At 44.9% G+C, this 16,409-nt stretch overlaps 2 protein-coding genes across 8 annotated transcripts in view; one reads left to right on the top strand and one right to left on the bottom strand.

Moving 5' to 3' along the window:
- Nucleotides 1–2,971, bottom strand: part of KRIT1 (KRIT1 ankyrin repeat containing) — a 178,879-nt gene extending 175,908 nt beyond the window's left edge. The window contains exon 1 of the mRNA XM_033931157.1: nucleotides 2,800–2,971. The gene's annotated coding sequence lies outside the window, so the exon portion shown is untranslated. The remainder of the gene's footprint in view (nucleotides 1–2,799) is intronic.
- Nucleotides 2,972–2,976: 5 nt separating this feature from the next.
- ANKIB1 (ankyrin repeat and IBR domain containing 1) overlaps nucleotides 2,977–16,409 on the top strand; it is a 280,095-nt gene continuing 266,662 nt past the window's right edge. For 2 of the 7 annotated variants that reach the window (XM_033931152.1, XM_033931151.1), the window contains exon 1: nucleotides 2,980–3,309. The gene's annotated coding sequence lies outside the window, so the exon portion shown is untranslated. Of the gene's footprint in view, nucleotides 3,310–3,431; nucleotides 3,618–16,409 lie in introns of those variants that run through there. The other 5 variants (XM_033931149.1, XM_033931147.1, XM_033931153.1 and 2 more) reach the window with 5 other exon arrangements.

The raw sequence follows: 16,409 nt of genomic DNA, 5'->3' as shown, positions 1-16,409 counted from the left end.
TTGAGATCTTTAAGTCTGTCCCCATGCATCTTATGACGAAGACCACGCACAATTTTAGTTGCCTTCCTCTGGACCGACTCCATCCTTTTTATATCTTTTTGAAGGTGTGTTCTCCAGAATTGTACACAATATTCTAAATGAGGTCTCACCAGAGTCTTAAAAAGGGGCATCAATACCTCCTTTTTCCTAGTGGTCAAACTTCTTCCTATGCACCCTAGCATCCTTCTAGCTTTCGCTGTCTCCTTTTCAACCTGTTTGGCCACCTTAAGATCATCACATACAATCACACTCAAGTCCCGCTCTTCTGTCATGCACATAAGTTCTTCACCCCTAAACTGTACAGTCCGCTCATGTTTTTGCAGCCCAAATGTATGACCTTGCAATTCTTAGCATTAAATTTTAGCTGCCAATTTTTTTTCAGTGTTGCAAGCATTCTCCTAGTTAAAGTTTGTGCCTGTGTTTCCCATGTCAGATGCCTATCAAATATAATCCCAAAAATTATCAGTTCCAATTCCAGTTTCAGGGTGGTATTATGCAATAACACTTGTGTATTATCACTAGTGATTCTAGGTAGACTTAATAAAAATTTGGTTTTATCCTTGTTCATTTTCAGTTTCATACTGTCTGCACAATCATCAACTAGACTTTGCATACCAAACTGTTAATCTTATTTTTATTCTTAAAATAAGGAAGATAGATTCTAATATTATCTGCATAGAAGTATATAAGCTCCTTTTCTTTCTTTTTTTTGTTCAATATTTTTATTGTTTTATAGTAGTAAACAATAAGAAAAGTTAATCAACAACTTTAACATACGTATGACGAGTAACACAGTCATAATAATAGGTTTCACAGGTATAATATCGATACATGAGCATTTGGTAGAATGATTGACATCTTATGCACTATGAATATGATAATGTGGCACTATAGACTTGCATCTCCAGGAATAAGCAGGGATGTCCCAGGGCTGAATTGTAGAGAAAAACCATCAAGAGCAACAACATGCTATCAATGGGCAGTTTCATGACATTAATATATATATCAAAATGACAAGCTATATCATTATGAGCGAGTCTGATCAGAGGGAAATAGTTGAGATAAAGAAGAAGTCAGATGTGAATTACAGTAACTAATGATTGGATCCCATATAAGCATAAATTTGTGGAATCTATGCATCCTTTTGGCAGTTATGCCCTCATATTGTAAAATAATGCAGACAAGATTCCACCATGCAGCAAATGAGAGTTTGTCAGGATGTTTCCAATCATTTAATATGGTTTTGATAGTTATCATAATTAGAGATTGGAAGAGAACAATATGATGTTGAGACAGAGTAGAGTTTAGAGCAAACTCATCAAAAAGTATTTTCGCTAAAGATATAGTTTCCTTGATTGGTAAAATTTGAGAAATGAACTCCCAAATTTGGGACCAATATTTGGATGTGATTGGACAGTAATATATCATGTGGTCAAGAGTCCCAACATCCAATTTACAGGACCAACATCTGTTATTACCTTCCAAGGATAATTTAGAGAGCTTGTATGGTGTCCAGAATGCCCTATGTAATAAGAAATAGCAGGATTGGGTTATAGCAGAGGATCGAAGGAGTTTAAAGGTATATAGCCAGATGATATGCCATTGTTCTTTGTCTAGCTGTGTACTTGTTTCTTTACCCCAGCGAACCCCGGGTGGGCCGGTTGGTGATTTTAATTGTAATGTCCGATACCAGTTGGCAGCTTCACCCCTTTTCTTGCTATATTTCAAACTGAGGTTAAGCTCCTTTTCATCTAATAAATATCCTAGTGTTAGCATTGGTACATTAAAAAATATTGGAGAAAGTGGTAAGCCCTGGGGCACACCATTTAACGCTGTTCACTCTGAATATTTCTCCTTACATATTTACACTATAAGGGCTCCTTTAACGAAGGTGCGCTAGCGTTTTTAGCGCATGCACACAGTTAGTGCGCGCTAGCCGAAAAACTACTGCCTGCTTAAAAGGAGGCGGTAGCGGCTAGTATGCACTAAAACAGCTAACGCACCTTTGTAAAAGGAGCCCTAAGATCTTCTCATCAATAATCCTTCCAACCAAGAAATCATAATACGTTTAGATGGATTTAAGCAAATATCTGATAAGCACTGATATTTATTTAGTGCATTTGGATTGTAATCTTTTTAACTCTGTTTCTGTGACTGGGAAAAAAAAATCCTCCCAAAACCTACCTGCAAACATTTTATCTGTGGAAGGCCATCCATCTCTTTGGATTCTGTATTATTACCTGCTAATTCTACGTTATTTGCATGATTTCCCTTCATTTATCTATGAGATAAAACTAGATAGATACCATAAGAGGACTGCACCTGGCAGTAAACTAGAAATAGGTGATAACAGTTTATCAAACGCTATCCCCGGTGGGATCGCTTCCTGTCCTTTTAGTAAATATCAAATGTAAAATCACATGGGGAGGGCTGTGGACTGACAGAGATGGAGCGCCGTTGGAAGGGGTAAATAAATGCAAGTGCAAATTTCACTCCAGTTCAGGAGTTCAGCAAGTCCCGCCTTCCTAACTTTAATAACGGTGCACGGTACCAAGAGGAAGTGGGAGATACTCTCCGGCGAACAGCATACAATTAAAAAGGCTCTTCCTTTTCATTTTAATGAACGCATGAATAAAGTGTAAACGTATATGCTTAACTCCCAGTGCTCGTATCGAGGTGTAAAGTCACATTTCTGTCCCCCAGGGCTAACACACACAAGCAGCGCCAACCGAAACGCTGAAGAAGAGAGTCTCGGCTTACCGTCCGCGAGCAGCTCAGAACGCCGCCTCGCGTTCTTTCAAGTCGGGTCAGGGGAGCCGGCGTTCTCCGCTTTGCGACCTCACCACATTCGCCGCTCGCGCACACCAGCACTATGTTTCCGGGTTGTCGGCAGCAGCCGGAGGAGGGGGGAAGAGAGAGAGGCGAGCTTTGCTTCCGGGTCGGTGGCCTGTCTGCTAGTTGTTGGAGTCTGTTGCCGTTCCGGCTACGGTCTCTGTTGTTTGCTTTCCAGTCCGTCCCTTTGTTTTGATCCCGAAATCATTTGCGCCTTTGCCCGCTGTGTCCTCAGGCGGTCGGAGGGACCCTGTCCTAACGGACTTGAGATCGGGGATTTAGCAGCTCCTGACTTAATTTGTTGTGTAGCTGGTGCCGCTCCGTGCAGACCGGACAAAGGCGCGGGAGCCACGGGTCAGGGGCGGGTCGGACCCCACTGTCCCGTCTCCCGAAAATGGAGTTGCGCTACAAGATTGGAGGATACCCACGGGAATGCTAGTAAGTTTGGGGGGGGCTCTGCTGTCTTTCTCACAGGCTTTTTTTTTTTTTTTTTTTTAATCACACCCTAGCCGGCTCAACAGTGGAGAGTATCCGTCCCCTGGCTGTGGTCGGTTTTCGGGTGGTGGTGGTGACGGTGTGAAAACCTCCGCTGTATCAAGGGACTGGAGGAGCTGATCCACGGAGGTGTGTACGTGTCAGTCCTTTTTCGTTCTTGTCATCAACACAAAGAGCGGGCGCCGTCAGAAAGCTTCCCTGTGCGTGTTCTCATTTGCGTTTGTCCTGCTATACCGTCGGTTGAATTAAATGTAAGTTGCAGTTAAAAAGTGTATATATATATATATATATATTTATTTTTTTTAATTGATGTTAGATGAATTCATTCACGGGGCACAGGTTATTACAGTGGAAAAGTTTTCGGAGAACTTCATAGATTACGTTCTCTAGCATTCTTTTTATAAATTCTTTCTAACTCAGCAGAAGTTGGAAATTATACAGAAGGGGCGAAAATGTAACGGAATGAGATAAAACTTGGTGGCGGTGGGGAAAACCGGTAAAAAGACGTACGAATTCGAAAATGGTCTTTAAAAATCCAGTGTATTCTCTGAAGCAGAGAATAATTATCAAATGGTGTGATCCCTGGCTTGGGAGGAGGGGCAGATACACAAGAAAAGTCTCCCCCGGTTCCGACAACGCTTCATTTAGTCTGGTTTTTATCAAGTCTAAATTAAATGTTTATTCTGCTGCCAATGCACAAAGGCTTTCGGCCACTGCTTTGCCGTGCATGGAAGCAGTGACAGCCTCATGCTAATGAGCTCGTTAGTATTAAAACGAGCTCATTAGCAGCTGCAATGCCCAGAATAATGGGCATTGCAAGGAATCTGGTAGTACCCTCTGCCTTTGCTTTCCTGTCAGTTCTGCACTGAAGGCAAAGCAAAAATAAAATGTGTAGTACTCCTCCCCCCCCACCCAATCAGACCAACTATTCCTGGTGGTCCATTGGCATGGCTGATTCCCCCCCCCCCCCAAGCTACCCAAAAAAGACCCTGGTGGTCCAGTGACTGACCCGATTCCCCCCTTCCCCCAAATAAACCCCCCTGGTGGCATGACTGAACTTCTGGCTCAACACCCCCTCCCCCCACTTGGCCATATGGACCAGGACCCCTGCATCTTTTTCTGAAGAGCAGCAGGAGGAATACTGATGCTTATGCCCTCATGCCTCTTCAAAATAGCATGTCCCCTGCCTGGTGCATACTTGGATCCAATGGGAGGGACTTAACTACCATATAAGGACACGGTATTTATGTCCTTTCCAGTGCATCCCAGGCCAGGTGTGGGGAGGGATTGAGCCTACTGCACAGTTTTTGTGGGCATGTCCCAGGAAATTCTGACCAATGCGCAACATTAACAGGATGCTTATAATTTGCATGCTGTTAATGTCAAACACTGGTAACTAAAAACAGATCAGTGTTTTGTTTCTGCTCCTGAGGTTGAAAATAAGCCAAATCTCTCCAAGGGTTCCAGGGAAATGAGCCCTGCAAAATATAATTCCAATACATTTCTTTAGGAAAAGGAATTCCGGTTCCTGTAGCATAGAAACTTAGGGCTAGATTCACAAATCTCACCTTTGCTGGGCGATCCGTGGCCGAGTTTTCTCGGGCAACCGATTCACTACACCTCCTCATGCAAATTAATGCAATTGGAGGCACGCCCCACACTGACCCCAAAGCAATCAGGCAGAGCAAGACCATTTTCTTTGCCTATAGATGGTCTGCGCTTGCTCTCAGCACAAGCGAGAAAGGGAGGGGGGATTGAGAAACTAGGCAGGGGGAGCCAAAGAGCCAGTCCTGCAGACTCTGGAGTCAGAGCGCCTGGCACCGCAGACATTTTTAACGTCGCTTAGATCGGAAAACGCCCCAGCCAAGAAATCAATTCTCACTCTGTACAGTGCTGCATGCGTCTGGTAGTACTATAGAAATAATTAATAGTAGTAGTAGTAGTAGGAATAGCGGGTCAAAAATGTAGTTTGGTGAATTTTGTGGCCAAAATATTGCTTTTTCAGATGGTGCAAGAAAGAAAGAGATTGAAGGATGTATAGTTGTGATATGACATTAAATATAGCTAAAAATTTGTATACAAATTTTTCTTCAATCTTAATAAATATTTATCTCAGAAAACAAAAGTGCAGTGTGCCTATAAGGTTTACTGGGGCAGTATATGGCCATAATCTCTTCCAGTTCCTAAAATCTGAAACCTATTGTGTTTTCTGTTCAGGATCTTTGTAGTATCAAATATTTTCCTATGCATTCCACGACAAGCTTTTTCATCAACTTTGTGGTCCCCCAGTGATACACCAAAGAATACACCAATTATCTGAATGGTATATTTGGATTCAGCACAAACAGTTGTACTAGAAATATGACTCTTAGCTTGGTCGAACAACTATCCTTTCTACAACCTGAACTCAAAGTTGACGTTTTGGCACTATCTTCCATGGAATGAAAAAAGTGGCCCAATAGCGAGACCCCTAACTTTGGAAGAAATTGAGATTCGGCTCTAAGACTTTGCACATTTAGTAAATGTCCTATTGTACTTTCACTAAAAATCTCATCAATTTCTGAGCTGGTCAGGTGGGGAGGCCTAGACCACTTGAGAGGGAATGTTTGTTTACCCAATACCGAGTAGAGTGGATGCTGTGGATAGGCAGACTGGATGAGCTATTAGGCCTTTATCTGCTGTCATGTTTCTATGCATAGATGTGAATCATTTGTTTACTCTCAAAAATACAAGGATTAGGGGACACCCAAAGAAACTACTAGGTAATAAACAAATCAGAAAAATATTTCTTCACTCAACATGTAATTAAGCTCTGGAATTTGTTGCCAGAGAATGTGCCAGAGCAGTTAGTTTAGCAAAGTTTAAAACTTATTTGTACAAAATAGTTGTGCCAATGTAAACAAAAACATTAACAGAGGTACAAGATCCTTTATCTGAAATTCCAAAAACTAAAATTTGACATGAAACGAGAGTAGTCAATTTCCAGGATGACACACGCTGAAACCAACACATGTGCATATGTTTCTCCTGTTCTCTGTGCAATTCAAGTTGGAGAGTTGGAAAAATCGCAAAGAGAGGTAGAGGTGAGAAGCAAAAAAGGAAGCGTTTATCTGTCAGTTGCACAGAAAGTTGAGATATTGAAGAAGCTTGATCATGGTATATCTGTACAACAGCTGACTGAAGAATGTGGTGGCAATTCTATGGTTTTATGGTCTGTCTTTTTCTGACTTAACATTACAATTCCAAAAACTGAAATATACCTGGTCCCAAGGATTTTGGATAAAGGATCTTGTACCTGTACTGACACGTACATGGGCACAGAACTAAACTGAGCTGGGATCTTGGAAAGAGTATCTAAAACTGGTTAGAAATTAAATTTCAGTGCAACCACTCACTATGTACTTTTTACTTCATACCAGTATCCTATATATTTAGGTCTCTAACAACCCAACAAAACTGAATATGATCAAAGTTCAAAAGCAACACGTCAGAACAGCTCATTGGTTGTGACAAATTAACAGTATTTTTTTTTTTTTGTTTACTTATATTTCCTTTTATGCTTCATCTCTTACAAATGCATTTATTTTTTATAAGTTTGTATCGGAACTACTGCTCTTTAAAACCACAAAGCACAAGTGGTAGGAAACACTATGAGTTAGCAACAATTAATAGGAGGAATTAGACTGTATGAAGTGCCTAGCTGGGCCAGGGTCAGATAAACAGGTCCATCAAACCCAGCATCCTGGCTCCAACAGTGGTCAGTCTAGGCCACTTAAGTACCCTTAAGCCTATCACGTGGTTATTCCCAGATACAATAGGTGGGGGAACATGTGGGACTATCAAACTAGAAACATAGAAAGATGACGGCAGAAAAGGGCTATAGCCCATCAAGTCTGCCCACACTACTGACCCATCCTCTTAAGTCTATACCTAGTGACCAATTCTTTAGTTCGATCCTCGTAGGGATCCCATATAGGCATCCCATTTATGCTTAAAGTCATACGAAAGAGCTCTTTTTAACATCAACATAGATGTTGATGAACAAACACAAAGCTACTCAGGAAAATCATTTAGAGCATGGTTTATTGCATTATTTCCAACCACTCTACAAGTGTGTGAGTGTGAAATGTACTGTGGCATTTTTGGAAGGGTTATCTTCTGCCTCCCACCACATTCAGAAACTTCATTTCTACAATACAGAAACTTTCTCCAGATCACCTCCTTCCTTCCTGCTACTGGTTGTAGCCAGTCTTATTTGCAATGCAGCTCAGCCTCTGATGTTCAAAAGAGTTCTTGGGGGCTTTCACCAATCACGGTAGCAACCACCAAGAACCCCATGCAAATGTATTAAAATGAGCTCTCCATGTGATGCACAAAAAGGAACATCCACTCCTCACCAGGTCAAATTTTACTTACCTACAAATGCACTCACTCAGCTGCACCTCACTATCTCTCTTCACTTATCTCCCCCTATGATTTTGCCCCATCCCTACCCGCTGGTAAGTCCCTCCTTTCTGTGTCCTTCTCTTTGGCTGCCAACTCCAGATTCCTTCCTTTTGCCTTGCTGCTTCGTATGCTTGGAACAAGCTACCCGAATCCCTACGGCGGGCTCTGTCTCTGGTAGTGTTCAAGGCCCAGTTAAAAGCTCACCTCTCAGAATGCTTTTGACTCCTAACTCCTGTCACCTTGGATTCTGCATCCCCAATTGTATATGTCATGATTATAGCAGGTTTCTGGATCTCGCCACGTCTGTGTAGAGAGAACCAAAGTTTCAGCCATCATGCTGTGGCTTTCTTCAGGGTATGATGGGAGGTCTGCAGTATGTCTTTATATATAATGGGTTCACGGTCCTGATTGAGAGCGGCAGTCTGTGGGTCAAGAAATTTGAATTTTTGACAGGAAAGTTTGTTGGGCTGACCTGATTGAGAACAGGGAAGTCTGTTGGTTATTAATTTGAATTTGGCGGGAACATTAGTTGGAATCTAGGATGACTGTCAGAAAAGAGGCTGGGACTTGTGAGATGGAGGGAAAAGATGTTTGTCCTCGGCCCCAGTCCTTTTTGCAATAAGTTTCTTTTGGATGAGAGGTTGCCATGCTTTGTTTATGGAGAGCCCTTTATTTGCAATGAAGTTATTGGGGTGTCTTGCAATTTCTATTACCTCTTTGATTCTTCTTGGCCACCTTCAGTCTTCTTTCTCCAGGACTTTTGTGCTTTCAAATCTAATTGTATGAACAGTTTCTCTGCCATGGAGGACTACAACTGATTTTTCTGTGTTGCATAGCTTGTGGTGTCTCTTGTACTCTTTCAGCCTTTCCTCTATAGTGCGTCCAGTCTCACCAATGTAAGATTGGCCACAACTGCATGGGATTTTATATACACCAGGGGTTTGGAATAGAGGCAACCGGTCTTTCAAATGTGTAAGTGCAGGTGCAAATTTTTGTGGTGCATTATAGGCTGTTTCAATGCTATTTTTCCTTAGTAGTTTCCCAATGCGATCTGTTACTCTTTGGACATAAGGGAGCACTACCATTTTTTGCTCTGATGCAGTATTGTCCTCTGTTGGTCATTGCTGGTTTTCTGGGTTGGGTTGTCCATAAATTTTAGGGTTCGGGAGGTAACCCTTCTGCTGTAGCCATTAGCAAGAAAATTGTCCTGGAGGGTGTCCTTTTCTTCCTGAAGGCTTCCTGGGTCACAAACTCTTAGAGCTCTATTCACGAGAATGTGTAGAACCCCTCTTTTTGTGGATGGTGATGAGGCTGCATGCAGATAACAGTTGGTATGGGTGGGTTTCCTGTATACTATGTGTCCCAAGCTTCCATCTGACCGCAGTTTCCCCCATTGCTTATTCATTTTATGTTTTCTACATAAGAATAGTCATACTGGGTCAGACCAGTGGTCCATCTAGCCCAGTATCCTGTTCCACAGTGGGCAATCCAGGTCACTAGTACCTGGCAAAAACCCAAACAGTAGCAACATTTCATGCTACCAATCCCAGGGCAAGCAGTGGCTTCCTCCATGTCTTGGCAGACATGTCTTGGCTTCCTCCATGTCAATGGCAGATTGTGGACTTTTCCTCCAGGAACTTGTTTAAACCAGTTGTGTTAATCACTGTTACCACATTTTCTGGCAACGGGTTCCAGAACTAAACTATTTTCTGAGTGAAAAAATATTTCCTCCTATTGGTTTAAAAAAAATATTTCCCTGTAACTTCATTGAGTGTCCCCTAGTCTTTGTAATTTTTGATGGAATAAAAGCATTGAATCACTTGTACCCATTCTACACCATTCAGGATTTTGTCGACTTCAATTATATCTCTCCTCAGCCTTCTTTTCTAAGCTAAAGAGCCCTAACCTACTACTACTAATCATTTTATTAGCATTAATAGACATACACATAGCTGTACATCACCCTATTTAGTCTTTCATATGAGAGGAGTTGCATCCCCTTTATCATCTTGATTGCTCTTCTTTGAACCTTTTCTAATTCTGCTATATCTTTTTTTGAGATATAGTGACCAGAATTAAATACGATACTCAAGCTGAGAAAAAGAAACATGATGGCTGATAAAGGCCAAATAGCCCAGCCAGTCTGTCCATCCACAGCAACCACTTTCTCGTCCTCTCTCCAAGAGATCCCACATGCCTATCCCATGCTTTCTTGAAATTAGACACAGTCTGTCTCCACCAGCTCTACCAGAAGACTGTTCCACGCATCTACCACTCTTTCTATTAAAAAGTATTTCCTTAGATTACTCCTGAGCCTATCACCCTTTACTTCATCTTATGCCCTCTCATTCCAGAGCTTCCTTTCAAATGAAAGAGACTCGACTCATGCGCATTTACATCTCTATCATATCTCCCCTCTCCTGCCTTTCCTCCAAAGTATACATATTGAGATCTTTAAGTCTGTCCCCATATGCCTTATGACAAAGACTACACACCATTTTAGTAGCCTTCCTCTGGACCGACTTCATCCTTTTTATATCTTTTTGAAGATGCGGTCTCCAGAATTGTACACAATATTCTAAATGAGGTCTCGCCAGAGTCTTATAAAGAGGCATCAATACCTCCTTTTTCCTATAGGCCACACCTCTTCCAAAGCATCCTAGCATCCTTCTAGCTTTTGTCATCACCTTTTCAACCTGTTTGGCCACTTTTAGATCATCACATACAATCACACCCAAGTTCCTCTCTTCTGTTGTGCACATAAGTTCTTCACCCCCTAAACTATACCATTCCCTCGGTTTTTTTGCAGCCCAAATGAATGACTTTGCATTTCTTTTTCTTTTATTAAAAATATATGTTTATTAGCAGCGAGGTAACACAAACAACCAGGAGTCAACACTTTGCATTTCTTAGCATTAAATTTTAAGTGCCAGATTTCAGACCATTCTTCAAGCTTTCTTCATGTTATTCACACCATCCTGGGTGTCTATTCTATTGCAGATGGAGCGATACAGATTCATTATAACATTCTTAGTCTTATTTGCCAATCCTTTTCTAATAATTCTAAGCATCTTATTTGCTTTTTTGGCTGCCGTAAAAAATTTGTATAGTCTTTGTTTTTGAAAAAGATTTGTTTGTTCGTTCATTTATATATTTCAAGTATGTAAATGTCTGTATCATATCTCTCCTATCCCTGCTTGCCTCCAGGTTATTTTACTTTTCTATGTCCTTGATTCTCTCCCTACTGGCTCTATTGATACTTTCTCCTCCAAACTGGATAAAATTTTAGATGTTTTCTTGGCAATACACATAGCAACTAATAAAAAAAACAACAACCTGTCTAATTCCTGAAGTAGTTTTCACACTGGAATTAATAACAAAGAAATGAAATAAGATATGGAAATATTATTCCCTGTGTGTATATCTCTAGCATTTGCAAGTATGAATATCTCTTTTCTGTGTTGTGTGCGTGTGCTGGACATGCATGGTATCTGTGGGAGATGAAGCAGCAAGGGTTTTTTGTTTGGGGGGAGGGTTTAGGGGAGGTAGTTTGGACCATATAGTAGTGGCTATAGGAGGAGATCAGTTTAGAGAATGGGGCTTTCACAAGAGACAGTTTTTGCAGGAGTAAGTATATGGTGGTATGGCAGTTGAAGGGTTTGCTTTTTTTTAATAAGGGCAGTTTCAGCGGCAGGTTTTGCTGACAGAGTACTTTCAAAGTATTGAGTCAATTGCAGGGATAGTTTTTGGAGATTGGGCAGTTTGCCTGCATGGTGTCGCATGGGTTTTAGTACTGGCAGCAGTGGTAACTGCTCTGACGCTCATAGGAATTCTATGAGCTTTGGAGCAGTTACCGCCGCTGCCGGTGTTAAAACCTGCACTACGCATTAGTAAAGGAGGGGGATAGTGAGCAGTTTGGGGGCTGTAAAAGCAGTTTGAGAGTTTGGAAAAATATAGGGCTTCAAGTCAACTCTGTGATTAATGCATTAATTATGAATTGAAATTAATGAAAAGGGACATGTGAGACCAGTTTGAAAAATGTGTGCTTTAGTCAAAGTGCACATAATTTTGAAGTGGCAAATATTATTAAAAATAGGTGGGATATTCTTCAGTTGCATCCTGCATTTAATTCATCCTCATTACAAATGGATAATGCATGTTCCAAAATTTTTAAAAATATTTTTAGTCCTGCTATGCTTCCTGATAATAATCATTCTATTACACTGACTGGTCATTTCAAATGTGGCAATTGTAGCATATGTAATATAACTTTACAGACTCAAAGTTTTTTTGAATCCAGTTGGGAGTAAAGAAAAATTGAGATCATTCAGTAATTGTAAATCTACTCATGTTATACACATGGTACGTGTATTCTTGGGGGTACGCAGCCTGCCCACCAATTCCCGCCCATCCGTAGAGGTGGCCGCCACCGCCGGGAATCCCATGTTCCTGCCCGTCTCCCACCCTGTCGCTGAAGCCACTTCTGGTGATTTCTGCCTGTCTGTCTGCCCTGCTCCCGCCGCCAACACAGTTACCACCTTCTTTGAGCTGCACTCGCTCCTTCGGTCTTCAGCACTCAGCAGCACTGCTTGCATGGATGACACATGACATATGACCATGACATGGCCTTATGCATAAAGCAAACAAAGAAGGCAGGCATTGAATAAAACAACAGAGAGCAATTAAGAGACATGTTCCACTGAGTAGATACTGCAAAATGACTGGAACCACTGGCCAGCTGATAACCCAGACCATAGAGCATTTCACCACCCTGGTAAGTTATCTTGTTCTTGATTTAACAAGCTAAGTGCGTGTGAGGTATGATCGATGTTTTTAGCTAATGCACAAGCTAATCGGGCTAAGGTTTTTTGATTATAGAATGCTAAACCAGGTACACCAACTAAAGAAATTGCCAAAGAGACAATTTCAGCTTTTGAGAGCAAGTTAACATTACTATCACACTGGTCATTTGGAAGAGATCCTCCGAACTCGCCGAACCTTGTCTCTTCCTCTTCGTCCTCGTTGAGGTCCTCCCGGGGTTCCTCGCCCTCGGGTCGGCCTCGGGCGAAGCGTCGGTCGAGGAAGCCCAAACGCCAACGGGCCTCTCCTCGACGCCGCGGTCGCTCCTCGCCGACAGGGGCGGAGACCCTGCGGGTCTCCGAACTGCGCCTCGATAACCCGAGGCTTTTCCGTTCTTCTGAGGTTGAGTGCTCGAGGGACTCTTCGCCAAGACGGAAGGGGTGTGCCTCGGTGCCCCATACCCCGGGGACTTCCCGGAGGGGTTCCTCGGGGCATGGGCGGTCCCCAACCCCGCCCAGATCGCTCGGTGCGGCTTCTTGGGGTTCGGGGTCTGGCATGGGGAAGGAACCTCGTTACTCACGCGAGGCTTCTCCTTCCTTCTTGGCGAGGCGCTCGTCTCGATCTCCCTCTCCGCCTTCGAAGCCCTCCTCTTTCTCTAGATTCGTTCTTGATATGGGAAGGGCTTTGGACCTTGATCTGGGAGCTGGATCAAAGTACACCAAGGAGTTTTTGGAGGAGCAGGATTTACCCTCTCCCCCCAGAGAGACGCCTCGGCTCCCTCTTAATAAGGTTCTTAACCAGACCTTTTTGAGGAACCTTGACTCCCCTCTTACAGTCACAGCGGTGCCTTCTAAGATGGAATCCAAGTATCGCACGGTTCCGTGCAAGGGCTTTGATAAGGCACAGCTGTCCCACCAGTCCCTACTGGTGGAGTCAGCTTTGAAGAAGTTGCAGCCTTCTAGGGTCTCTGCGGCGGTTCCCCCCAGACGGGAGGGACGGACCTTGGACAAGTTTGGTCGTCGCCTCTATTCCAACTCTTTGATGGCGACCAGGGTCCTAAATTAAGCATTCACCTTCTCATCTTATTTGAGACAGATGGTGAAGTCGTTGCCGAGGTATCATGGAGTCATGCCAGATTCCCATAAAGAGGATTTTGCGGCTTTCATGTCCAATTTGTCTCAGCTGCGTCTCTACCTCTTCCATGCTGTGTATGACGCATTTGAGCTCGCCTCTCGTGTGTCCGCCTTTGCGGTGGCGATGCGCCGCCTGGCATGGCTCCAAAACTTGCAAGAGCGTCTGGCCAATCTTCCATGTGTTGGCTCAGAGCTGTTTGATGAATCCTTGGAGGCGGCGACCAAGCGTTTGTCTGAACATGAGCGCTCTATTGCCTCATTGGTCCGTCCCAAACCCCGGGCTCCGCCGCAGAAGCCGTTTAGGCCCCCTCCGCGGCGGTACCCGCAGAAGTCGACGCCGGTCTTCTCCAGGCCTCCGCCCCGACGTCCCCAGCAGCAGGGCAGGGCGTCCCAACCAAAGCCTCCGGCGCAAGGAGCGTCTAAACCCGCTCCGTCTTTTTGACGTGATGCGCGGTTGGGGGCGGGCCCCCTCCGCACTGTCAAAGGACCCCCTTCCGATCGGGGGCCGATTGCAGGCCTTTCTTCCAGCCTGGGCCGAGATCACGTCGGACGCTTGGGTATTCCGGATCATCTCCGAGGGCTACTCGCTGAATTTCTTGTCCACGCCACCGGAACATCCGCCGGGGGTTTCTCTTTGCTGTCGAGACCAGCTTCCTCTTCTCCTGTCGGAGGCCAGGTCCTTGTTGGGCCTTCGGGCGGTGGAGCCGGTGCCCCCGAACCAAAGGGGACGGGGTTTTTACTCCTGTTACTTTTTGGTCCCGAAGAAGACAGGGGACTTACGCCCCATTCTGGACCTCCGGAGGCTCAACAAGTTCCTTGTTCGGGAGAAGTTCCGTATGTTGTCCCTTCCAGTCCTGTACCCTCTGCTAGACTCGGGGGACTGGATGTGCTCCCTGGACCTAAAGGAAGCATATACGCATGTTCCGGTGCATCCCGCCTTCCGCCAGTACTTACGGTTCCAGGTGGGGGAGTTGCACCTCCAATATCGCGTCCTTCCCTTCGGGCTGGCCTCGTCTCCTCGGGTCTTTACGAAGTGTATGGTGGTGGTCGCGGCTGCCCTAAGATCTCAGGGGCTGCAGGTCTTCCCCTACCTGGACGATTGGCTGATCAAGGCTTCATCCCGGGAGGGGGTTATCTCAGCGACCCGACAGACTATCAGTTTTCTCCAACGTCTGGGGTTCGAGATAAATTTTCCAAAATCGCAGTTGTGCCCGGCTCAATCCCTTCAGTTTATCGGGGCCATGCTGGACACGGTTCACCTTCGTGCATTCCTTCCCTCGTCGAGACTGGAGGCTCTGCTTCGCCTGGCTCGTCAGATTCTGCTGCAGCGCTCCGTCTCTGCGCACATGTTGATGATTCTTCTCGGCCACATGGCTTCGACAGTTCATGTCACGCCGTTTGCCAGATTACATCTGAGGCTTCCTCAGTGGACCTTGGCCTCACAATGGCGTCAGGATCGAGATCCGCTCTCCCTTCCTGTAACGGTCACTCCTTCCTTGAGACGATCACTCCGTTGGTGGACCAACTCTTCCAATCTTTCCGGGGGTTTGCTCTTTCTCGTCCCTCCACATCGCAAGGTCCTGACCACGGACTCTTCGGAGTACGCGTGGGGGGCTCACCTCGACGGTCTGCGGACTCAAGCGCTATGGTCGGCGGAGGACCGTCTTTGTCACATCAATGTGTTGGAGCTTCGAGCCATTTTTCTGGCTGCTCGAGCGTTCGGTCATCTGCTGCGCAATCAGGTGGTCCTGGTACGAACGGACAACCAAGTAGCAATGTATTATGTAAACAAGCAGGGGGGAACGGGCTCCTGGGAAGCCTTATGCCTTTGGGATTGGGCGATCTCCCAGAACATCTTCCTGCGGGCGGTTTACATTCAGGGAGAGAAGAATTGTCTGGCCGACAAGCTCAGTCGTCTTCTCCAGCCGCACGAGTGGTCGCTAAACTCCCGAGTTCTGCGCGAGGTCTTCGACCGCTGGGGGACGCCTCAGGTGGATCTGTTTGCCTCCCCGGAGACGCACAAACTGCCCCTCTATTGTTCACGGATTTACTCCCAGGACCGTCTCGAGGCAGATGCCTACCTTCTCGACTGGGGGGGGGAATTCCTTTATGCGTTTCCTCCTTCCCCTCTGATCTTGAGGACGTTGGTTCACCTCAAGTCATCCGGAGCCACTATGATTCTCATCGCGCCTCGTTGGCCTCGTCAGCACTGGTTCTCCCTGCTCCTTCAACTCAGTGTCAGGGAGCCTCTACTTCTGCCTGTGTTTCCCTCTCTGCTGTCTCAGAATCGGGGTTCGCTGTTGCATCCCAATCTTCAGTCACTACATCTGACGGCTTGGTTCCTTTCCCCCTGACTTCGGCGGTCAGGGAGGTGTTGGAAGCCTCGCGCAAGGCCTCGACTCGGCTTTGTTATTCCCAGAAGTGGACCAGATTTTCATCCTGGTGTACCTCGCACCAGCTGGATCCAAAGTTGGTTCAGGTGTCCTCGGTTCTGGAGTATTTGTTGCATTTGTCAGAGTCTGGGCTGAAGACATCTTCCATCCGGGTGCATCTCAGTGCTATTGCTGCTTTCCATCGGCATCTAGAGGGACGTTCTCTCTCTCTTCATCCTCTGGTGGTTCGTTTCATGAGGGGTTTAGTTAATATTAATCCTCCTCTGAAACC

This window comes from Geotrypetes seraphini, chromosome 2 (genome assembly GCF_902459505.1).
Source record: "Geotrypetes seraphini chromosome 2, aGeoSer1.1, whole genome shotgun sequence".
Taxonomy (NCBI): domain Eukaryota; kingdom Metazoa; phylum Chordata; class Amphibia; order Gymnophiona; family Dermophiidae; genus Geotrypetes; species Geotrypetes seraphini.
This window is presented reverse-complemented; position numbering and strand designations above follow the sequence as displayed.